Genomic DNA, 11853 nt, shown 5'->3' with positions numbered 1-11853 from the left:
CACCATTGGTAAACAAGTGTTACCGGTTATATATATATATATATATATATATATATATATATATATATATATATATATATATATATATATATATATATATATATATATATATATATATATCCCTTTTCCATTGAGAATATTTTGTCTACAGGGTAATATTCACTCACTGCTCCTTTCTCGTCTCAATAAAGATATTTTTACTGTCCCAAGAAAATTATCCTAGTATTCCATTAAATATATTTTGTTCCACTAAGTTGTTTCTGTCTTAGCGGAGCTCTTCTGTTTCAGGGAAGCACTGCTGACCAAGCGCAGCTCACCTCTTGTCCCCTTCGAGGAGGTCAGCGCAGGAGGTATCGTCTCGCTGTGCTCACCAGCTGGAAATAAAAAACAACCTCCTGATCCACCTGCAGATGGTCAAGCCCTTCATAAATCCCTCCACATGTTCCCTGTATCATCTGCGTGACTGAAGTAGAGGTGCACTTTCGTACAAACCCGTTCTACCAGGACAGGTAAGCGCTGCTAACTCATACGTACCTCCACACGTGAGTCTCTTATATTTACTTGACTGACCAAGGAACCATCTGTCGTGAGCTAAGGACAGAATATAGCTCTACCACTTGTGTTCTTTCACCGTCCAGCTGGTTCAGAGGAGCTTCTTTGTGGGGTTCAAGGTTCGAGTCGAGCGAGGATGGTTTGGGTGTTCATCCCACGCTGGGAGACAGCACATTCCTTTCTGTAAAAGGAAACAGGAGTCATTACACCATGTTTCCGAGGCACATGCCATGCATACGTAACGTGTGTGACGTCGATGGATCCTCCTCTCCGCTGCTGTTCCTGCAGTCCGCGTTGTTAACTCTTCTCCTGCTGCTTTTACAGTTGCCAGTGCGGTTTGGGCTGTCACGAACGTTCCCAGAGATGTTTAGGGTGATTAGTTTCATGTCATTACTGCTCCAGCAGTTGGGTACTGGTAGTGGTGCAGCTGTAGTTGTTTGTGCTTCTCGTAATGCTGCAGTTGGTGCTGATGCTGCACGTACTTTGAAGCTGATGCTATTGCACGTACAGTGGTGGTGCTGCTGACGTAGGTGGCTCTGCTGCTGCAGGCACTTTAGCTGAGGCTACGGCAGGTGCAGTTGGTGCCGCTGCCGTAGTTGGTTCCGCTGCTGGTGATGCAGTTCGTGGTGTTGTCATGTGCAGGAGTATACAAAGAACGTGGCTGGTGATCACACCTGGGCGGTTGGAAGGCTCCAGTAGGTATGGGATATTGATCCCAGGGTGGCTGCCATGCCAGCAATACCTGATATGGGATTCGAGTGAACCTTGAAATTTGCTGTGGTCGTTGTTGGCGCCCTTCCTCGCCAGTCTTCTGTTGTTTCCCCGCTCTTCTTCCTCCTCCTGCTGTAGGTGAGAGTCAGTCAGATAACACCACGTATGTGCTTGTGGCAGACATTCAGCCATGAGTACTGGTATCATCCTCTTATCTCTGTTTATCCTGTGGCCTCGTCGTACTGATAGTGGCCACCTGTTTGCTCTTTATCCTGTGGCCACACCCAACTGATGGTGGCCACGTAGGTCCTAGTCGTCCTGTGGCCACGTCATGCACACACTCACTGTGTCCACTACACTCCTCTGACCTCCCCTGCTTGTGAGCCTCGACACTGGCTCTTATTTACGTCAGATTGCTCACCGCAGCACATCGGGGACTTTAAGGGAAGCATGTGAATACTTCCAGCTCGGCTGGCTGGCGAAACGTTCACAGAATCCTTTCCCCTTATGCAGAAAATACATAAGTAGTTTGTGTTTCACATTGTTGAAATTTTCTGTTATGAATAAACATTTTCTTTCTGTAAATGAGCGAATAGGAATCACACAGTTATCTCAAGTCTAGAATTGTAAGAATCAATCTTTAGGTAAATTTACTTTTTAGATAAATGAGTCATTAGGTGGGTGATAAGACTGTCGACTCTGTCAATATGTGAAACAAGAAGTAAGTGAATCTTGCTTGTAGTTAGTCTAAGGTAAGTTAACTCTGAGTCAGTATTCAGATATTTGAATATTGTAATCATCTAAGCTGACGGTTGCGAATATTCGGTAGATAGATATTTCCGCTGCTAGTATTTGATTGTTGATAATTTATCAATTTTGCAGGTAACTAAATTATATGTTGAATTAATGTTAATCAGATGTACATATATCACAATCTTGCCCCTCACACACACACACACACACACACACACACAGTCCAACAAGGAAACTGGTCACATGTTTATTTCCCAGCTAGGCTGAGGCTACGAGCTTTGCGGTATGCCCGCTGTACCTTAGTACACGGCTGTTTAGAGACCATTAAACTCCCTACATGCGAAGTAAAACCCTTAACTACACTCCCGTCCTCCAACACCACACGAAAACCAAATACTTCCTCATTCTGTACACTGAGTATATCCTCCTTGAGGGACGTCAGTGTACTATTCTTTCTACTGAATCTAGTCCTTATGACGATGTTATACTGTACAGTCTCTCTCTATGAGGCTATTTGGTTCAGTAGATCAGTTATGGGTGGTTCATTATCAGGATTGTGCGTGAGTCTGTTTATATGTCTCGGGTGGCAAAGGTGAGAGTTAGTCAGAGGGAAGAACTAAGAGGCAGTGACCCCAGGGTGCGTTCAGGCTACACACTGATGCCGAGGTGTAAACAGGACGTGCCCTCCTCAGGTGCACACTAAACCAGCTGGTGACACCGGCAGAAATCAAGGAGGCAGTGTGGATCGTGAGCGGCTAGACTGTAGGCGAATTCTTAGCCGGATATAGAATTACGTTGGTGTACAGATATACTGAGGAATATATACCAGGTTAACACCTTTGAAATTTATTCCTTAATATTTTCAGCGTTCAAGTACGGAGTTTCTCGTGTTTGAAAAAGGTTTTTTCCGTTTCTTTCCAGTGTTTTATATTTATTGAATGTCTGACTTACAGACGTCAGCATAAAATTCGCAGTGATTAAAAGGAACTTCAGAGACTTGTTTTGTGTGTGTGTGTGTGTGTGTGTGTGTTGTGTGTGTGTGTGTGTGTGTGTGTGTCTTTGTGTGTGTGTGTGTGTTGGAAGAAGCGTATCTTGATTAAAACTATAGTAAATATACTTTTTCGAATTCCCGAATTATATCCGGTATTTAAAAAGAATTTACAGTTTTAAGAATTTTGTATCTTTGTCCTGTTTCCCTCAGTGGTATGGGTACAGTGGCAGGGAAACCCTTGAGATGTATGGACAGGCTGTCTTAGTGGCAGGGAAACGTGCATTAGAGGTTAGGTTATGTGAATCACTACCTCACCTGTGCTCAGTGTTCACTGTACAGGGTTAATAAACTGTCTATGCAAACTCTAGCTAGGGGGGGGGATGGTTGGATGTGGAGCATCTCCTTGATTTCTCACCTACCACAAAATACACTTACGTCGAAACGCAATAAAACACTGGATAAAAAAGTCCTCTTTTGATTGTGGTATGAAGGTGCATGGTTTATGGATACTTTGTATACTTTCTTATACTTCTATTAGTACATCGTACAGGTTAGGTTAGGTAATGGTCGAGTCAGATTAGGTATTGGTTAGATGTGGTTACGATAGAATAGCCTTTGATTTACTTTTTGGACGGCAAATTAGCCTTTTACACATCCATTTTCGCAGTCGTTATGAAGAGTGAAAGGTTATAATGCACGAATTGAATACGTGACATGTTACGTTGCCGAGCCAGTCGAGCACCTTGGTAGTGTCAACCAACCAACATGCTCTGCTGGTAGAAGAGTCATCCGAGACTCACCAGCTGTTGGCAGAACACACACACACACACTGCCCTGCCATCACCAGACCCGGATACCTCCCCTGTGAGGCCGAAACGTTTATTTTGTAAACGTTTCCATGTCAACCCTTTCATGACAGTTCTCGTCTCTCCTTCCCCTTCACGTTCCCCTTTCCCATTCATTTCCCATTCCCGACATCTCCGTCCACCTCCGACCAACACAAACCCCCTCACCTAAGCCCTCTCCCTCCTTGACATCACCCCCCCCTTCCCCCATCTCTTCTCCCCCCCCCAACACACACACACACACACACACACACACACACCCCAGTATCATAAAGGACGGCCGTGATAAGACAGCCGCTCGTTCCCTCAACGCCTCGAGAAAAGTAACAATAGAATCCCGGTGAGACGCGAGGCTCGTAAATTCTTATCGATGGCACTTATATGACAGCGGCGCTCGTTGCCGACCCGCGCGAGACATTAATCCCCCGCTACGAGCTGCCTTATGACCAGGCTCAGCCACGGAAAACAAAGCTCTATAAAGGCTTTTAGGGTCAGTAAAGGCATTGTTTAACACGTGATTATCATTCATTATTGTCTCCTCCTCGGCAGGAAGAGAGAGAGATAGAGAGAGGAAAAATATTTGGAAGGGTTTCTGAGATGATAAGAGTTCAAGAGTCATCCGAGACCTCGAAGCACTGCTTTGTTTGCTTCGAGATTACGACTCCGGTTCCCGTGTTGGGGAGCGACGTAAGAAAAAAAAAACAACAGTGTGGCGAATATGGTGGATAAAAGAGACGTCAGTTTATTCCAAACTCTCTTTGTACTGAGGACATAAACATATTCTGGTGCGTTCCTACCCCTCACATATCTGCCATTGTCCTCTTCAATATCATATTGCTTCGTAAAGCCTCGTCATCCGCTCGACTTTCCATTTCGGGAAGGAATTTCTGGGATCTTATTACCGCTTGGCAAAAGTTACGTTCTCGTAAAAGTCGTTTCGGGGACTCGACTCCCGGGGGCGAGAGTAAGTGTTGCCACCGCCCTCCTCCTCCCCCGAATTAATTACGTGGGAAAAACAGGACTAAAGGCACCTTGCTGATACGGGCGTGTCGCCATTCGGGAAACACGCCACCAACAACCTAATTCACACATACACACACACTACACATACACACGCAGCATATATATATATATATATATATATATATATATATATATATATATATATATATATATATATATATCATCCCTGGGGATAGGGGATATATATATATATATGCTGTATATATATATATATATATATATATATATATATATATATATATATATATATATGCTAGGGATAAGGGATGAAAAATATATGCCCACGTATCTTGTACGAGTCGTAAAAGGCAAATAAAAGGGTCAAGATGATAGGGAGGCGAAAGGGGCGGTCGGTTTGGATAACCTCTCCTCCTGTATTATCCTTTACCAAAAGTAAGAACGAAAGAGGGTCCCAAGCGAGGATTTTTCCTCGAGAGTTGTTCAGTCGTCTGTTCCATGTGGTTTACTCGCACCCTTAGTGGGGATAGAGGGAGATAGACGGAAACGTATATACGTACAGAAAACGGAAGTATACACATGGGGAGAGAGAGAGAGAGAGAGAGAGAGAGAGAGAGAGAGAGAGAGAGAGAGAGAGAGAGAGAGAGAGAGAGAGAGAACACAAACATAAGAGAAAGAACAGAGAAAGTTATTCCTTATATTCAGTAAGCCAACGCCGTCGTTTGTGAGAATCAACACACATTTTATGTCCAAACTTGTAGATATTACCATAATGGTGTCTTTTGGGTGATTTTATGCACAAATTGTGGAGGCTCCAAATTAATATGTAAATCGCAAACATTACCAAATTGTTGGGAAAACTTTAATTTTCTCCCGGGCTGTTTGTTTGGGTATGTAGGAGGCAGTGAAACTGGTGCGGTGGTGAACAGAATTTCATTAAGCTCAGAATACACGAAAGTGCCAAGAAAAATCCTCCTGTTTTAGTAGCAGTTGGCAACTTGGCCAAGTAATGGACCGAGTTGCCAAGAAGTGTATTAGTTTTACTCTGTGTGTGTGTGTGTGTGTGTGTGTGTGTGTGTGTGTGTTGCACCCTTTATTATGTACACATGCATGTGCTTCGTGTACAATTGTGCACGAGTGTACTTAAGTATACCAGCGCATACACTTGTATACATATTTTTATAATAGCTACGTCTACTGTGTCTACAAGATTTTTTTGTAAAGCGTAAACAACTCACACATGTATAGCAAAAACCTACAGCGCCTGGAACAGACCACGAATATGCCTCAATGGCCAAAGAGAATGTGACACCGGAATCACTGTCCGGTCTACCACCACGTTCGAGAAGGAAAAGGAATGGCGATTTCGGTGACCATCTGTGGAACATAATAAACTTTATCATTCAAACATCAATACGAAATCATCATCTTTGTCACGAGACAAGGTTAAGATATATATAATATCAACATGGTCAATGTTTGTGAGCAAAGAGAAGCATTGAACACCGGAAAAAGTTAAGTCAAAGAATTCATTGCAAACACTATATATACATTATGAAATTGATTGAGTGAATTTTTCTTCAGTTTGGGTATTTAATGTCTGAAAAGAATGAATCACGACTTCAAGTATGCTTACACACCAATGAATAAACGTTCTCACACATAATTACCGTTGCCGGTATTGAGAAGTATTCCATGTCAGTCTTCCTGTGAAATTCCATGCAGGCGTACTTCACCAACGCGTTTTTTTACTCCATTATTTCTCCTATTGGTGGTAGTGGAGGGTGTGGAGAATCTTCTTACTGTTGTTGGTGGTGGTGGTAGTGGACAACCTTCTTACTGTCGGTGGTGGTGGAGAGTGTGGAGAACCTTCTTACTCTTATTGGTGGCGTTGGTGGAGTGTGTGGAGAACCTTCTTACTGTTAATGGTGGCGTTGGTGGAGTGTGTGTGGTGAACCTTCTTACTGTTCTGTCATAACCTTAAGTCATCGTGGTGTAGGAACTTACAGATGACCTGTTTATGGGCCAACAGGTCTCCTGTTGTCTGTATATTCCACTTGTGCATCTTGCTCTGAGCTTCTGTTTTGTCCTACAGATTCATGATTGGAATTGTTAACTGATATATTTCATTCGAGTTATTGATTTAGGGTAAGAACATTGGTTGTGGTTGCGCATTACATATATATATATATATATATATATATATATATATATATATATATATATATATATATATATATATATGTTATGTTGACCACACTATTGTGATGATAGTTACGATGGTGAAATCGCAATTCAGTAGAAATTCAGATAATTTTATTGATCGTCTCCGTGAAACATGTAGTGCTGTATGTGTAGGAAAATTACATATTCAAGAAAATTAGCTGAACTACTGAATTGCGAATTCACATTCATATATATGTATATGTGTGTGTGTGTGTGTGTGTGTGTATTCCTTTTATTTTAACAACAGTTGTTCTTCTAGAGTTGTCCATGTTCGTGTGGGTTAACATCAGCTGCCTGACACCCAGACACTTCGGGGACAGCATCTGTATGAAGACATCGTCTGGAAGGCCCCAGAACCCCGTGTCAAGAGACCTTACCCCCTGACATGAGAACAATAAAACTACCCTGGACGGGGACTATATGTACACAAAAGGTAGCACCCCAGCGCTACGTTTAGCGGCCGCAGGAGGTAGCACCCTGGCGCTACGTTTAGCGACCGCTGTTTAAGCAGGGCGGACGAGGGCAACAGCGCCTGGCGGGGAGGTGTCAACAGTTGTTTACCCAGGCCCCCAAAACGCGGTGCCAGTGAGCTGGCCAAATGTGCCCATGTTATCGTACAGACGCTAATCCGTCAGTACACGACCAACCACAGAGGTGACAATAACTTTACAATCACCCAGTCCACAGACACAGTCTCTTGCGCTAGGCTTATACTGAGTTACACACAAGAAATGACTTATTTTGATTATTCTTTGCCGCAAGACCGGGAAATATGTTGGGCACCCTTACCATCCCTGCAGAGGGTGGCACAAAAGAGCATACAGAGTGTATATTGAATTATAAGATGAATAATGTATGGCGAATTGGGAAACTTAAAGGTGGATTGTGGGTAAATTGCATTCACAGATTACAGAGGAAAATACGCTGTCGTTTACCTTTATCTATCTATCTACTTGAATGTTTTTCTTCCCATAACACGTTTCTTAATACACCTGGGTCCTTGCCCCCCCCCCCCCCCCCTTTTCCATTCTGTGACTCAGTTCAGCCATCTTAGGTCTATCCACTGCCTTGTTCACTCACAGGTACACAGAGATTCTCCTCCCTCTAGATCTTACACTTTGACCATCTCGTCTCACACTACCATCCTCTCTGTGCTGCACCTGATCATCTTTCTTTTGTTAACATTTTCTCTCTCGTCTTTCCCCCTTCACGCACTCTTCCAGACTCTCTCACGGGCTTCTGGAGAATCGATCTGGGGTCTGCCACCATCTTAGAGACTCTCATTTACCATCCTCGTCATCCATCTATATACAGATCAAACAGACATGGTGACATCGTGTAACCTTCTACACATCTCAAGTATTCGCATCACCTTCCAAAAGGCATCCCTGTAAACTCCGTTATAAGCTTTCCGAATCTCTCTAAACGCCACATATAAATCCTTCTCTCTCGTTATATTCTCATATGATTTTCCTCACAGAAACGCCTGGTCCACACGTCCTCTGCATCTCCTGAAAGTAATAATAGAAATGCTTGTAATAACAGCGGTAGTAGTAACTAATAATTGTTATAAAAATGATAATGGTTAACTTAATGAATTTACCACACACACACACACACACACACACACACACACGTGTATGGAGTGTGGGTGTGTGTGTGGTGTGTGTGTCTGTGTGTGTAGATAAGGCTAATAAACACTCATATATCCAGTTCAACCATGAAAAGTTTAGTTTACCTTGTAATTCTCGCCTGCAGTGCGGGTTCATTACAAGCAACTTTAAGAACTGATTATTATCATTGCTTTTCTCTGCATAATCATTCCTTTAATAACATGTACTATAACTCTTGTATAATCTGGTTCCGATACCCTTTTATTTTTACTCATATAATGTTTGTTAATTTTCTCCTGATATTGATCAACTTCCAGTTTAATTTCACTTTCAACTTCCACTTCAGTAGTTTAATAGACTACATGATAGAATAGACGGATTTTCTAGCTATTTCTATCCCTATACTAACATGGCTCGAAGAGCATTAGGTTCATACATAGAAAATTAATTTGATATACTGAAGAGGTTCTGAGTACAAAGGGTTCTTGGCAGAGTGCATTTCTTTTTAGTAATATTTTGATGTAAACATTTCGGTACATCTATACAGCTTCCTATAGGATTTAATGTTCTCAACAGCTAAAAGACTTGCAACCAGAGCACTTCCCTTACGTCATACAAGCAAAGTACAAAATTAATTATCCATGTATGTACGTACGCATGTATGTATATTTTTATATCTTAGATTGAATGACTAAACAATTGCTGTTGGCCACTGAGCTTTAGTCAATACTGTACGTCGAGTATACAGAGTATAAGAACTGGTCGTCCACGAATAGAGGCTAGATGGATTTAGTGGCTAAAACACATAGCATACATCAAACATGCACTATAGAAAAATCTAATATTTGATGCATGAATATTCTGCTCACGAATTCATGTAGTTATTATGAGAATACTGAAGCCATAAAGAGTTAGATTCTTCATATAAGCCTTATAGGAATAAGGTGACTTTGATTTAGAAATAATAGAACTAAGGGGAATCTTATTAGCAAGTTATTTTTACCAGGCTCTGATATGGCCTTGGAACCATTAGCTATTAATCTCCAATTAACAGAGGTGAAGGTTCATATTCTGATGAAGCATTTCCGAGATGAGCATCATTAGCGAGAGGCCTGAAGACTCGAATTACCTGATGATGTGCGAAATCTGATATAGGGGTAGGTCTGTGAGGCCTGTAGATCTGTGACGGTGAATGGTAGGAGATAGGGGAGAAGAGGGGAAGATGATGGAACAGAGCAGGGAAGGGGACGTTGTTGGGAGAGGAAGCACAGAGGGAAAGGGTTACAGAAAGAATGTGTAGGGAAACTAGAAGACTGACAGAAAACAGAGAAGAGTTACCCAGGTGGTTCCTGGTTAGTCTACAGACAAAGGCTACATGCTTTATCTTATCTAACTTTGAAAATAGAAAGTATTACGATTTAAGACAAGTGTCTTGACCATCAGAGTTTCGACAATCCTTACCTAAAGTTAAATTATCATAATTGCACCCGTAATAATGGACACGAAAGGTGCAAGTAAGCATTTCTACATCCAGTGAGACGACATAGTTTTTCTCCCCGAACAAAAATGTTGATTTGTAATGACTCGACCAACGAGAGTAATTGAAAGCAATACCAAGAATGGTTGAAAGTAGATCAGAAGATCCCCTCGGTTAAAGTCCAGGAGTCGCCTTCTCTGTGCATCCTCGATAACAACAGAAATATACAACTATTTGTCCAGTGATCCACCAACTTTCCACAACTCCCTCACACTGAATTTGCCCTTCATGTTGATACTGAACAACCCAAAAGTAAACTTTGCCATCAAAGTCATTCTCACACCTTCAAACATTACATACTTAACTGGTGTAACATCAGTACGTTCAGAGATGATTCTTAAACCAAACTTTACAAGATACAAGCAAACATTTCATCCATAACAATGTTCTACGTCAGATACTTGAGAAATATCATAACTATGTTGACTGTGAATAGTCCTTTTGTTATTCATCTTGATACGTAATCCAATCATTGTTGTAAACTTCACTTACCAACTTACCATGTTAATTGCCAAATTATTGATCGTGTTGCCGCAATCATGTTAACGCTTTTCCCACTATGTAACCTATGATGTATTTCAGTCACTAGGACCTACTCTGTGTCCTCCTCTGCGTCACCGCCCGTAGGATGGGTAGGAATGTACAAGAAACTCACCAATGTTTGTGCGTTAATAGTAAAAAAATCAATCTCCACACTTAGGTCTTTGCTTCTGGTGTCTTCAGTCATCGCACTTTCCTTTGATAATTGGCTGGATGAAGAGGGTGTGATGGGGTAAACAGAGGAGTGGGAAGAATGAGATGAGGAGGGAGGAGGAGAGAGAGAGAGAACTAAAAAGAGGAAGGGAGGGGAGAGGAAGAATGGAAGAACGGAAGAGTGTGAGGATTGAGAGGCGAGACCCGACCCAAGTTGAGGTGTTCACACTCTCCCACTAATCCCCCGTGTCCACGCCCCCTCCCGCCTATCATACCCTCTCAATTACTCCTCCCTCCGTGGGTCCCCTCCCGCCCCGACCCAGCCTCGGCTCTCCCTCCCCCCGACCCCTACCACTCAAGCTACACAATACCCCGGACACCTTACACCCCACGCCATTCATGGGCTCCGGCCAGCCACCCACCGGCCTCTGACGGAGGCCGACCCTGGGCTTGGCTCCTCAGGACTGGTGGCGATCGTCTTGCCTACATCCCAGACCCACTCATCCCCACGTCCCCTGCTCCCTCATACCTCGCACCACTCACACGGCACAGCTGTTCTCTGGTTTATCCTAACTCACCCACCGGCCTCTGACGGAGGCCGACCCTGGGCTTGGCTCCTCAGGACTGGTGGCGATCGTCTTGCCTACATCCCAGACCCACTCATCCCCACGTCCCCTGCTCCCTCATACCTCGCACCACTCACACGGCACAGCTGTTCTCTGGTTTATCCTAACTCATAAAACCTCCCCTCACAACACAAGGGTTGCCTGATTTACTCTGGCTTATTCATCTGTGATCATAAAAGATGATTCATCAGAGACACGCTCTAGCATCTCTTTCCATTATGCCTCTCTAAAACAATGCAGATTTACAGATGTTACGTTATATTTGGATGTCTATAAACTGTAGGGTAAAACTATTCATGTAAACCCGAATATCGAAGATCATATA

At 42.8% G+C, this 11853-nt stretch overlaps 2 long non-coding RNA genes across 2 annotated transcripts in view; one reads left to right on the top strand and one right to left on the bottom strand.

Moving 5' to 3' along the window:
• Positions 1-11212, top strand: part of LOC139750729 (uncharacterized) — a 284257-nt gene extending 273045 nt beyond the window's left edge. Inside the window, exons 4-5 of the long non-coding RNA XR_011713203.1 lie at positions 289-509; positions 7319-11212. This is a non-coding gene — a long non-coding RNA (uncharacterized lncRNA). The remainder of the gene's footprint in view (positions 1-288; positions 510-7318) is intronic.
• The window catches only part of LOC139750728 (uncharacterized), a 62250-nt gene continuing 58829 nt past the window's right edge, over positions 8433-11853 (bottom strand). The window contains exon 3 of the long non-coding RNA XR_011713202.1: positions 8433-8570. This is a non-coding gene — a long non-coding RNA (uncharacterized lncRNA). The remainder of the gene's footprint in view (positions 8571-11853) is intronic.

The sequence above is a fragment of the Panulirus ornatus genome, chromosome 10 (genome assembly GCF_036320965.1).
Source record: "Panulirus ornatus isolate Po-2019 chromosome 10, ASM3632096v1, whole genome shotgun sequence".
NCBI classification, from domain to species: domain Eukaryota; kingdom Metazoa; phylum Arthropoda; class Malacostraca; order Decapoda; family Palinuridae; genus Panulirus; species Panulirus ornatus.
This window is presented reverse-complemented; position numbering and strand designations above follow the sequence as displayed.